Below are 13,198 nucleotides of genomic sequence, written 5' to 3'. Positions count from 1 at the left end.
CAGTTAAAACCTTCCTTTTTATTTAAACATAAAAGGGGAGGTGATATAGAATTCCCCTTAGTATGTTATGAATACCATTGGTTAATAAAGAAGCTGTTTTGCCCAGTGGCTTAGCAGAATAGAGCTAGGAGGGGAAAACTAAACTGAATGCTGGGAGAAAGAAGGCAGACACAGGGAAAAGCCATGTAGCCCCAATGGAAACAGATGCCAGAACTTTATCTGGTAAGCCACACCCTCATGCCAATATACAGATTAATGGAAATAAGTTAATTTAGGATATGAGTTAGCCAAAAATATGCTTAAGATATTGACCAAACAGTATTGCAAATAATATGGTTTCTGTGTGATTATTTCAGGGCCAAGAACTAACTAGTGGCCTCCTACAACTATAGACTTTTGTATAATCAGATGACAAGGAATTCTACACATTCATGTTGCATATATCTCCTATGCTTAAAAGATGTGGTCTATTTTCTTATTGCAAGTTATTCACAAAACACAAGTTCAAAGATAAAATTCTTGCAAATCTTAAATTATCAGTTCTGGAGAAGTAGTTCAACAGTTAAGAGCCCTGGCTACTCTTCTTTAGGATGTGGATTCAGTTCCCAGGACTTACATGAAAGCTCGCAAGTCTCTCTAATTCCAGTTTAGAGGGTGTCTGTTTCACTCCTTTAGCCTCTGCTGGCACCAGGCACGGAGGTACACAGGCAAACATACAAAACATGCATATACACAAAATTAAAAAATTAAATATAAAAAAGAATGAAAAGACATCAAAAATTGCATTTTTAAAAGTGTGCACTTAAAGAGGGGAGATAGAGATATATGACCGCATGGCTAAGAACAATTCTTGTGTAAGTATATAAAGCTAAGTTAAAAACCCTGACATGCATGAAAATACTCAGTCATGGCCATTGTATATATACTAACCCCTGCATTGTAGGGCTGTAACACATTAATTCTAGGAACTTGCTGGGAAACCAGCCTAATAGAAAGTGTGAGCTTCTATTTCAGTGATAGATCTTGTCTCAAGGATATAAGGTTGAAAGTCATAGAGGAAGAAACCCAACATCCCCTTACAGTTTTTATGTGCACACATGGCTGCAGATACCTGCACAATCACATGTGTGTGACAGATACAAACAATATAATACACACACACTCAGTCAGTCACATACACACACGCGCATACAAACACATCAAAATAAAATAACCATGTGGGTGTCTTCTGAGTCAGGAACTGTGTGGATGTGATACTTGGTATTCATTATCCTTATTGCTGTTTCTGCTGACTCATTGCTTGGTGCAGGCAGTGTCTGCCATGTTTTTTTTTTTTTGCCATTGGAATATTATTTTGTGGTCTTTTTCATAATTTCTTTGATAGAAAAAAATTGGTAAATGCTATCTAAACTCAAGGAGAGGGCACTCAAGCTCCATTACGTGGAGGTAGAATTCTCAATAGCAAACAAACAAATTATGCATATATGTTAAAAACACTACTGTAGTTAATACTCATTACTGTAGTTAATGTTTTCTGGCTCTGTAAGGGCCAGTCTGGGAGTCTAAAAACCCCTCCCTCGCCACTAGTTCTACTATATGGTAACTGGCAAATGCATTGCAAAAGTTATAAAACCAACATAAATATAATTTTAAGATCAAGGGAACACAAAACCCTCCCCAAATTGCGAATGTACAACTCTTGTCAATAAAAGTATGTAGGTCTCTGGCTCCATCTGATCCAAGAGGAAAATGACCCTCTATCAGGTACTGTACAGTCCTACTTTCCTTAGACGGAGCGGATCCTTCAGTGGTTTGGGAAGCCTGTGGGTAAGTGGAGTTCTATTCAGAGCATTCCCCGCATGTGGATGTCTGGAAATAAGCAATTATCTGGCCATGGTGTAGGATCTCCAGGCCCCATCATCGCCATAGCAAGCACAGCATCTCTGCCTGCACACAATTCCCTTCACTTGGCAGATGCTATAGGCAGAAGACGCTGAGTGCAGGCGAATTATTTCCACTACTTCCTGGTAATTTCAGTACTGCATTCATCCAAGGCTCTCAAAACTCTTAATCAACAGGAATATGCTAACCTGAGACTTGGGTCATAAAGGGACAGCCTGGAGATCCAGAGAGATTGGTGACAGCTGCTGCCCTCTCTCTGGAGAGGATAAGTGTAGCTATCATCATGCCTGGTGACAGGAGGAGGGATGAGCAGGTCTTTTAAGGTCTTTTCCAATCTGGGAAGTCTATGAATATCGCTACCAGCTGAGAGCGATTCTCCATGCTTTATTCATCATGAAAATGACGCAAATCTAGAGAAGCAGCTTTCTCAGAGGTAGGTGGCCACTAAACCAGGCATCCAGACACTTAGCACTCTGCAAACACTTGCTGAGGAAAGTCCTTGAATTTTTAAAAAGAACATTTCAGGTAAAGATAGAAGAAACATGGCATATTTAGTTATGCATGGAAATAGAGGCTGACGTGTTTAAAGTCCAATAGCAGTGAGCTATGGTTGCCTAGAAAATCTATTGTAATTCTGTCTTGTATTAATGGAAGTAAAATGCCTTAGATGTAGAATGAAATCATTCCTGTCTAGTTTGTGGTAATCAAACCTTACCTGGGTAATACTACTCATATCTTGGAATATTTGCATATTCTGGAAATAGTAAATAATTTCAAAGACAAGTAAACAAGATAGGGGAATACCTTGGAATCTTGTAAATGTGAAAAAAAATTTGAAAAGATAAGACATATGAAGCTGGAAAAACTAGGGGGGCTTCCTTGATTTGGGGGTAAGATAAAGTACAAAATGGAGTTCCAGGAGGTTAAGTACAAGTTCTAGTGAGCTAGAGGAACATGACTTTTGTTTCAGAAGTATGCAAGAAAAATCTTTTTCAGTTTCCAGAGCTCAGCAAGGATAGTACAGTGGGTTTTGCCAATGCCTGATCTCTAGAGGTCTTAGATTATGCTTATCAAGATGCTAGAATAGATGTTGTTGCAATAGCAGGTGGTCTTTTCTAGCTAAAACATCTCTGTGGCACTGATAACCGGGTTGTGTATGTTATCTCTAAACACAAGATAATTGCAATCAAGATCTTATAAATATTGCCTTGTTTTAAAAAGTTTTCAAGTATATAGCAAAATAGACTACAGATTTGCAACCACAATCAAGATGTTATAATAGAAACTTCCATACGAAGGCACTTACTCAAATTGAGTTTACACAACTCACCTCTCTGATGTGTACAATTCAATGATCTTTGGTTCAGTCATAAATCTCTGAACCTATCATAGAAATTAGTTCTATTATATTTAATATATTACATCCAAAACACCATGCCAATTTTCAATTACTTTGTTGAATGATATATGAATATACAGAATAAGTATCCATATACAACTATTAAAAACAAGTGTGTCTACTTTTGTACCTTTACAAATAATATAATTATGTACATTTGTGTATAATATTTGGTCATATTTTCATCTGCATATTGTTTATGTACAAGAGAGGAATTTCTTTATCCCATGATGGTATTGCAAGTTTTTGCTTGTGTGTTTTGCTTTTGCTTGGGGCTTTGTTTCTGGTTTTACTAGTAGGGTTCAAGCCCAGGACCTTAATCTTGCCAGGTAAGTTGTGCGACTGAGTTACACCCTCCAGATTCTGCGTTTATCCTTTTGAGGACGTACCATTGACATTTTACTGATGTTTACTTTACAGCATGTATGCCCATCTATTTAGTAACATATTTTAAAGTATGATTTTGTAGTAAAAAGCTGAAGGAGTTTTCAGTTTCGATACTTTAGAACCTATTGTACCTCTAGGATTAGATGGGCCCCCCTTTACTTTTTGTTGTAAAATTTTCATGCAGTGGAATGTGGCAGTTTTGAGGTATGTGCTGAGAACTGACAAGTGTGTTGTGCTACACAATCCACACACTTCTAAAGATAAAGAACATCCATATCATCGCAGGTTGTCTCATAGTACCTATTTTTACTTAGTTTCTGGGTTCACCAAGTCCCCAGCTATACCTATTTTTTCTAAAGCTTTTATCCTGATTATGAAATTTACCATAAACAATCACCTGAAATTATCAATAAGATATCACAAAAAAGTAAGATTTTTTTCCCACCAAGTTTAGAGTTGTAAATTATCCTTGCTTCATCCTTTTTTAAAACACTGCATAGTATTCCATTGTGTGTACTATATTGCTTTATGTGCTACTCATCTGATGGACATTGAGATCAGTTCAGTTTTACAGTAATTTCCCCATGATAATTTATGTGCTAGCCTTTGTGAGTGTATTTGTGTGTTTGCCTATGTGCTTTTCTGTCTTTGTGTGTGTACATGCCCTTGTGGATGTATTCAGAGATCAGAGGTGGGTGTTGGGTGTTTTCTTCAATTAATTGGTTTCCCCCAACTCTCTCCCTCCCTACCTCCCTCTCTTTTCCTCTCTTTTCCTCTCTCTCTCTCTCTCTCTCTCTCTCTCTCTCTCTCTCTCTCTCTCTCTCTCTCTGTAAGTTTGTGTGTATGTCTGTGTGTCTGTGTGTGTATGTGTGGCTGCCTAGCAAGCCCCAGAAATCTTTCTAATCTTTCTGTGTCTCATCCAGTCCTTAACACTGGGACTATGGGAACACACAGCCATACTCAGGTTTCACATGAATGATGAAGATCTAGACACAGGTCCTCATCCATGCATAGCAGGCATTCTTATACATAAAGCCATCTCCTCATCTCTTCTAATTAATTTCATGACTGGGCATTTTTTGGTTCCTATGTTACGTATATAGGTGTCTTTCTTGGAATCTGTCAGAAATTGCTCTCATAACAGTTCTATCATTTTATTCTCTATCAAATGTAAAAGATACATTTTTCTTCATTTTGACAAATTTCTAATGACACTAAGCATTTTCTTCAAAGTGATCAGTGATTTGTATGTGAGGGGTAACTGTATGCAAAGACCTGAGGTTGATGATGTAAGACATCCTCATCAGTCACTCTTTATCTGAGTTTCATTTGCTTTTTTGTTTTTGTGCGCTATTGTTTGAGACAGTGTCCCTCTTTGAACCTGGGGCTCACATACTCAGTTAGACTGACTGGCTAGATGATTTGTAAGATTGCTCCATTACACAGTTCTGGGCTTGAAGTCACTGATAATTCTCATTAATTTTTACGTGAGTTCTGGGCATCCAAACATAGGCACCCATGCTTGCATGGCAGTCTCTTCAAAGACTCGGCTATCTCTTTAACACTGATATTTGTCTTAACATTTATTGAAATGTTTGTTTTTGGTTTTCCATAAAAAGAATAATTTGTATGCTTGGATAAAAGATAACTAGTAATTTATATGCTTTGATAAGGGTCCTTTACTGAACCAGAGTGTTTTGTTTAAGTGCCAGGGTGTTTTGTATCCAATGGGACCGAGTTACACAACTCTGTATTTTGATTGGTTGTGGTTTTCTATAAAGGTCTCTGTTTCAAGAAGTTTCCAAGACGTAACAATTGACAGGAGTTTATTGAGCAGTGATGAAGGATAAAGACTGTACTTACCTGAGAGTAAAAGGACATTATTTATAGATTGTTTCAAAAGATGGACAGAAAAATTATGAGTGAGATGATAATTTTTTCTGGGAGATTGTGTCTCCTAGTGATATTAGAAGCCATACTTATAAAATTTCCCCAACATGGCTGCCCAAATGTGAGCTGAACAAGGATGACACAGTGAGCTCGCCAAACTAGACAGAGAAAATTCCATAAATCTTCCATTTTACACAAAAAACAATAAGTAACCAATAAATGCTAGGAATGGAAGAAGTGAACTTACCCAGGGAAGAGCACATGAATTGGTTGTACAATGTCAAAAGGTCACCCTATAGAATATATATACATTTAGTATAGTGTGAATAGTCTATATTTATTAATGTAAATGCATATATGTATACATATATCAGTATAGTAAAAACTAGCAAACAGAGGACACTAATCTGAAAAATATCAAGGAGGAGTGGATGGAAGATGTGAAAAAAGGAAAGGTAAGGTATAAATATTATAATTATAAACTCAAGGACAATAAGGAGTCATTTACTGAACAGTTTCTCATAGTCTATGTCACAATCGACAACAACTTTTGAGAAAATTAATTTGGAAAAAGTCTCATAATCATGCTTTCTATGCCACAGTTACGCTCTAATGACTGTTTCAGGAACTTGTTTATGCTCAATCACAAAAATAAGTGTTTATAGTTGTTTCTAAGAAGTTTTACAATTTTTGCTTGCATGTTTTATTCAATGACCCATCTCAAATGCATTTCCTTAAAATACAGGATTTCTCTGATACTTTTGCTAAAATTTAAGCAAATTATACTATAATTATTGTGCTATTTCTAGATTCCAAATTGTATTAATCTATTGGTCAATTCTATTCCTAATGTACAAGGGTCTTGATAATTTAATCCCATTCATTTTTCTCAGCAATTATTTTTGTTTCTAAGGGCAGACAGAGTTCATGCACATATATTGATAAATGTTTTGTATTTTACAAGTTGATGTAGTTGTAAGACCAATTTCTTTTGATTCCATTTTCTGTCTTGTGCATAGTTGTATGCATAATACATTTTATTTGTTTTTGTTTTTTGAGACAGGGTTTCTCTTTGACTTTGGAGCCTGTCCTGAAACTAGCTCTTATAGATCAGGCTGGCTTTGAACTCACAGAGATCCATTTGCCTCCTGAGTGCTAGGTTTAAAGGGATGTGCCACCACTGCCAGGCCACAAATATACTTTCTATAAATAATGTTATGTGTATAGAAGCTGGTAGAGGCATAAGGCTTCATCTCCATGAGTTTTCACAATATATAGCCATTTTAGTCATCTTGTTCTTGTAGACTAGTTTGAGATTTGCAGAAACATTTGGGAAGCTTGCAAGATTTCTCATATGTTCCTTAACTCCCACTCCACACACACACACACACACACACACACACACACACACACACACACACACACGAAAGAGAGAGAGAGAGAGAGAGAGAGAGAGAGAGAGAGAGAGAGAGAGAGAGAGAGAGAGAGAGATTCTCTCCCATGGTCAGCATCCAGGATCAGTGGTGTGGGAGGTCCTTCTACCTAAGTGTTGCTTTTATTGGCCAATGTGGCTAACTAAAATCCACTTAAAACCTGAGAAAGCTTAAAAAGTAATTTTAGACACAAAAGAACAGAGATAAGCACGGCTTCTTAGTAGCCATCATTTTGCTGACAGCATGCCTCAGCTCCTTTAAGAGAGGTTTTCCTGTTTCATCCATAGCAAGAAAAACGTCGTTCCATTTTGAAATATTGACTTTCTGGGCTGTACTGCCAGTGTGAACTCTGGCTCTTCCAGGAGACTGGATATTTGGATGGGGTTTGTGAGCAGCGTACTGTGGCTTGCTTTATGGCAACTTGGACCAGCTCTGTGCCTAGAAGTGGGGCTGTTTGTGTGGCACACATGTATGAGTGGCTCTACCATTTTATTTGTATTTTAATAAATAAAACTTGCCTGAGGATCTGAGAAACAGATAAGAATTCCACTAGAGGGGCTAGACAGATGGCTCAGCAGTTAAGATCATTGCTTTCTCTTCTAAATGTCCTAATTTCAATTCCCAGCAACAACATGGTGGGTCACAACCATCTGTAATGAGGTTTGTTGCATTCTGGCCTGCAGGCATACACTTAGACATTGTTTACATAATTTTTACATATTATTGTTTACATAATAAATAAAAAATATTTTTTAAAAAATCTTTAAAAAAAAAAGAAATCCACTAGAGAGACCTTTTACCACTATTAGTGTTTAGATTGAAGAGGTGATCCTCAGGCTGCCTATACTGCACTGTGTATCTACCAAAGCTCAGGTTCTACCTTATAGTAAGTTCCCATCTCTTCCCCCCTATATTCCTCTTTACCCAGCTATATGGCTCCTGTCTCCACCACCCTAGTGCTGCGATTAAATGTGTGTGAATACTGGATTAAGGTGTGAGCCACCACCACCTCAATCTGTTTCTTGTTTTGTCTTGTGTAGTCCAGGGTAATGTTGAACTCACAGGGATCCATTGGCTTCTATCTCCCAAGTCCTGCGACTAAAGGTATGTGCCACTACTCTTTGGCGATTAGTGGCTTAGCTTTGCATTCTGATCTACAAGAAAGCTTTATTTGTTAAAATACAAATAAATTATTGCTACAGTGGTGTCTGTGTTAATATTCACACTTGCTTTTTTACATTTTAAGAGTTTTTGTAAGTGTATATAAGGACACAACTCACTGCCACAATGCCATAGAGCACATTTTCATTTCCCTAAATTCTATATGTTCCACACATCATTTATCTTACCTTTCAATGCTGTATTCACTGATCTTTTCATTTCAGAGTTTTGCAGTTTCCAGAATATCTACTAAAGAAAACCAGTCTGTAGCAATCTGAAATGCCTTCTTTCACTTAGTAATATGCATTTATGTTTCTTTCATGCCCTTTCATGGCTCAATAACTTGTTTTGTTTCAGCTCTGTGCAAGCTCCATTGGCCATGTGTATCAGAGTTTATTTACCTATTTACCTGCTGAAAAAATGGCTTGGATGCTCTGATGTTTTGAAACTATAAAATAAAATACTCTAAACATTCATCTGCTAAGTTAGTGTTGGCACAATTTTGAGCTATTTTAGGGAAATAGCAAGTTCTGGTTCCTGGAGTGTTTGTTAAGTTTGCAAGAAATCATCAAATTCCTAAGATGACAATCATTTTACAGTCCCACTATCAATGAACAAGAATGCATCCTTTTCCACTTTCTCATTAGGATTTTATACTAGTGATGTAGATTTTTGCTTATTCTTATACACATGTAGTTGATACAGCTGTTATTTTTAGATAATGCAATCTATTTGGTAACCTTGTCAAATTTGCTTGTTGTTTATTAATAGCTTCATAGTTTCCTTGTGATTTTTTTGCATAGAACATAATGTCATCTTGTGAGACATGAATTAACTTATTCCTTTCTTATCACTGAGTCTCTTAGTTATTTTTGCATCTAGTTATGGTTTCCAGAGCAGTGTTGAAGAGAAGCAGCGGGAACGCCAACGCTTGCACTGGAGTTGTTAGCAGAGGAATTTACAAAACTGCACAATGATGATACAATATGCATATTTCTCAGATGATCTTATTAATTTAAAAATATCATGTTTGATTTACTAGTCTTTGGTTAATGATGTTAATGTCTATGTATATATTGGCAATACATTTTTTCTCTTTTTTGAAGATACAGTTCTGTTCCCCTCTTTTTTAAATTTTGTTTATTTATTTTACATACCAACCACTGTCTCCCCTTCCTCCTCTTCTCCTGTTCTCTTCCCCCCACCTCCCTTATAACCCCCCAATCTACTTCTCCTCCATCTCCATTAAGAAGGGGTAAGGCTTCCCATGATAGTCAACAAAGCAAGGCATATCGAATTGTGGCAGAACTAAAACTCTTCACCCTTGCATCAAGGCTGGGCATGGTGTCCCCCCATAGGGAATAGGTTCCTATGTGTCAGGGCCAGATCCTGGTCCCACTGCTACAGGCCCCACAAACAAACCAAGCTATACCGTTGACACTTATATGCAGACTTCAGTCCCATGCTGGCTCTCTAGAAGCTGGTCCAGAGTATGTGAGCTCCTACAAGCTCAGGTCAGCTGTTTCTGTGGGTTCCCTTGTCGTGATCTTGAATCCCTTTGTTGATATAATCCCTCCTCTCTCTCTTCAACTGGACTACTGAGGCTTGGCCCAGTGCTTGGCTGTGGATCTCTGCATCAGCTTTCATCAGTTACTGGTTGAAGTTTTGTGTTTCTGTGTTTCGTCTCTGTTTAAAAAGACTGCTTGACTCCCCCAAAACCAATACGTGTACGTGCAGTAGGATCAAAAACTCATTGCCATTGTTCTTGAGTTCTCAGTAGTCTTCATTGTCCGCTATGTTCAGCAAGTCCGGTTTTATCCCATGCTTTTTCAGACCCAGGCCAGCTGGCCTTGGTGAGTTCCCGATAGAACATCCCCATTGTCTCAGTGTGTGGGTGCACCCCTTGCGGTCCTGAGTTCCTTGATCATGCTCTCTCTCTCTCTTTCTGCTCCTGATTCGGAGCCTAGGCAGTTTGGATGCTCACCTTACTAGACCTGGATGGAGGTGGGTGGTCCTTGGACTTCCCACAGGTCAGGGAACCCTGATTGCTCTTCGAGCTGATGAGGGAGGGGGATTTGATCGGGGGAGGGGGGGGGATGGGAGGCGGTGACAGGGAGGAGGCAGAAATCTTTAATAAATAAATTAATTAATTTAAAAAAGACTGCTTGACATTTGCACTGACTATGTATGTATCTGTGGTCAAAGGAACTTGGGTATATCCCTAGCACAATTTGTGGCTCTTCTCTAATCTTCTTTCTGACCTTCCTAGGCCAGCAGTTGCCCCACAACAATCTTTGGTGTGTGTGTGTGTGTGTGTGTGTGTGTGTGTGTGTGTGTGTGTGTAGAAGTTGAGAGGGACTGACTTCATTTTAAGTTTTTTGAAGGGCAGCATAATTATAAATTATCATCCCAATAAAAGACAGAACAGGGAAAATGCCTTTTGCATTCTGACTTCCTTTTGAAGCTTCCCTCATTTTATTCACTTTCCAGGACTTTTCCTATTTTTTTTAAATATTGAAATAGTACCATTTTTGTTTAGGACTTATCTAGGAGATTTTTTTTTCAGGTTTCAGTGTTATAAGGATAATCTGAAACAGAAGAAAAATGAGGACAGATCTGTCATAGTGTGTATTATATCATAATTCCATGCTAAATACAACTACAGTATTTATTCAATGAAATAGTAGATGAGGATAATATCAAAAAGAGTTTCAAAACCTTATTGAAAATGCAGTACTGTATGAAGTGACATTTTTAGTTGATGTAGAGATGATGAATTATTCAGTAAATAGTATTTGCAAAAGCTTTCTATGGTGACAAAAAATAAATTCTGGGATTGAAGAGCTGACTTTATTGGTAAGTGATCTTTCTGCTCTTGTAGAAGATGTAGGTTCAGTCCCCAGCATCCATGTGGCAGCTAAGGGTCAATCATCTGTAACTACAGTTCCAGGGGTATCTGGCATCCTCTCGTGTTTTCCACTGATACCAATTATGCATGTAATATCTAGACATAGTTTCAGGCAAAACTGTTGTTCACATCTAAAAATTTAAAATCCTATTATCTTTATATTCAAAATTAAGTATTACATCTCTAAAGGGAAAAATACAAGCACAAACTTAGTAATTGTATGAGAAAGTAGAATATAATTGGCAAAAAAAACAGAAATGTAGGAGATTCAATCTTATGTCTGACCCCATGCTCTTCTGGTGCTTATAAACTTTCATCATACCCTTTTCCTCAATGTTCTCTGAGACTTAAGTTTAGGAGTTGTTTTACAGGTGTATCATTTAGAACTGGGCTCCACAACTCTGCATGTTGATCAGTTTGGTTTTCTGTAGTGAAAAACAATGTCTGAATTGTGTTTCAATGTTCATTCTGTAATTGTGAAGGATGGTGGTCACCAACATGGCTCACTAACCATATCTTGAGTAAGGACAACACAAATGACATTCTAACATGGAAGAGCAAAAACTCAGAAGGCCGCAACCAAGGGAGAGAAATCCAGGAACCAAGGAATGCGAAGAGTAAGAGGAATAATCTTTCTGAAGGAAAGATATCCTGTTGGTTATTCAATACCAAATGATCCGCCCTGAAAAAATATACTTATAAGAAACATTATATGGATAAACAGGCTGTACATAAAGAAATATATACCTATGTATGCAAACATATATGTATATGTGTATATATAATAACAATTTGGAAAAAGAGGACATGAATTGGAGGAACATGAGGTGGAGGCTTCCTGGGAAGCTTTAGAGGGAGGAAAGGCAAGCATAAGGTTGTGAGTTCAAATCTATGTAAATCTAAACAGGGTAATGTATGTTTGCAACCTTAGTGCTCCTATGGTGAGATGAGAGACACACAGATGGGCCAGCCATCCTGGTGTGTATAGAAATGAAAACAACTATAGCTTCGAAAGTTGTTTATCTGGAAGTCAGAATATTGGTAGATACAGAGAAGGAAAAACTGTGACTGATTTTTATGTATCTGCATCTAAAGTAAATATGCATATGAATTAAGAAAAAGTAATTGAGTAGTATTGCTTGATCTTGAGATAGATTGATTCTCAATTAAAAAAACAACCTACCATACTAATTTCCAAAAATGGCTGTACAAGTTTTCACTCCCACCAGCAATGGATGACTGTTTCTCTTACTCCAAAACTTGCCCAGCAAAAGCTGTCTTCAGTGTTTCTGATATGAGCCATTCTGGCAGGTGCAAGATGGTATCTCAGAGTTATTTTGATATGCATTTCCCTGATGGCTAAGGATATTGAGCAATTTCTTAAGTGTCTTTCTCCCATTTGAGACACCACTCTTGGGCATATACCCACAGGATTCACACTCACACCATAAGGACATTTGCTCCACTATGTTCATAGCACCTTATATGTAATAGACAGAATCTGGAAACAACCTAGATGTTCCTCAACCAAAGAATGGATAAAGAAAATGTGGTATATTTACACAATAGAGTACTACTCAGAAGAAAAAAAAATGACATCTTGAAATTTGCAGGCAAATGAATAGAACTAGAAAAAAAAACCCACCCTGAGTGAGGTAACCCAGATCCTGAAAGACAAACACAGCATGTACTCACTCATAAAAGGATATTATACATAAAGCAACTGATAACCAGTCTATAATCCCAAACCCCAGAGAAGCTAGATAGCAAAAAAACCTTAAGAGAAACATACATAGACTGCCCTGGGAATAGATAAGAGCTCCTGAATAAATTGGGAGTGCAGACGGTAGAAGAGAAGAGGTGAGGGGAGTAAGGGAGTGGGTAGGAGAACATGAGGGAATGGGATGAAAAAAAATAAATTAAAAAAGAAAAGGTAACTTTATATGTGTGTGTGTTTCTTCAAGTGTCTAAATATACCTAAAATCTAAATACAAAAACATTAAAAAAGATATAAAAAAATAAAAGGTTAAGAAGATGTACAGAGTGTTTACAAATTATTGCCGCACTGAAAACAGCTCATTTGATTAATTAGTCAAAGCTGTAAGCTAGAAAATTTGA

At 37.4% G+C, this 13,198-nt stretch overlaps 1 long non-coding RNA gene across 3 annotated transcripts in view; it reads left to right on the top strand.

The window, feature by feature from the left end:
* Window positions 1-2,247: 2,247 nt before the first annotated feature.
* Window positions 2,248-13,198, top strand: part of LOC142834207 (uncharacterized) — a 76,487-nt gene continuing 65,536 nt past the window's right edge. Inside the window, exons 1-2 of one of the 3 annotated variants that reach the window (XR_012907521.1) lie at window positions 2,269-2,335; window positions 8,052-8,115. This is a non-coding gene — a long non-coding RNA (uncharacterized LOC142834207). Of the gene's footprint in view, window positions 2,336-2,360; window positions 2,428-8,051; window positions 8,116-13,198 lie in introns of those variants that run through there. The other 2 variants (XR_012907522.1, XR_012907523.1) reach the window with 2 other exon arrangements.

The sequence above is a fragment of the Microtus pennsylvanicus genome, chromosome 13 (assembly GCF_037038515.1).
Source record: "Microtus pennsylvanicus isolate mMicPen1 chromosome 13, mMicPen1.hap1, whole genome shotgun sequence".
Taxonomy (NCBI): Eukaryota; Metazoa; Chordata; class Mammalia; order Rodentia; family Cricetidae; genus Microtus; species Microtus pennsylvanicus.
This window is presented reverse-complemented; position numbering and strand designations above follow the sequence as displayed.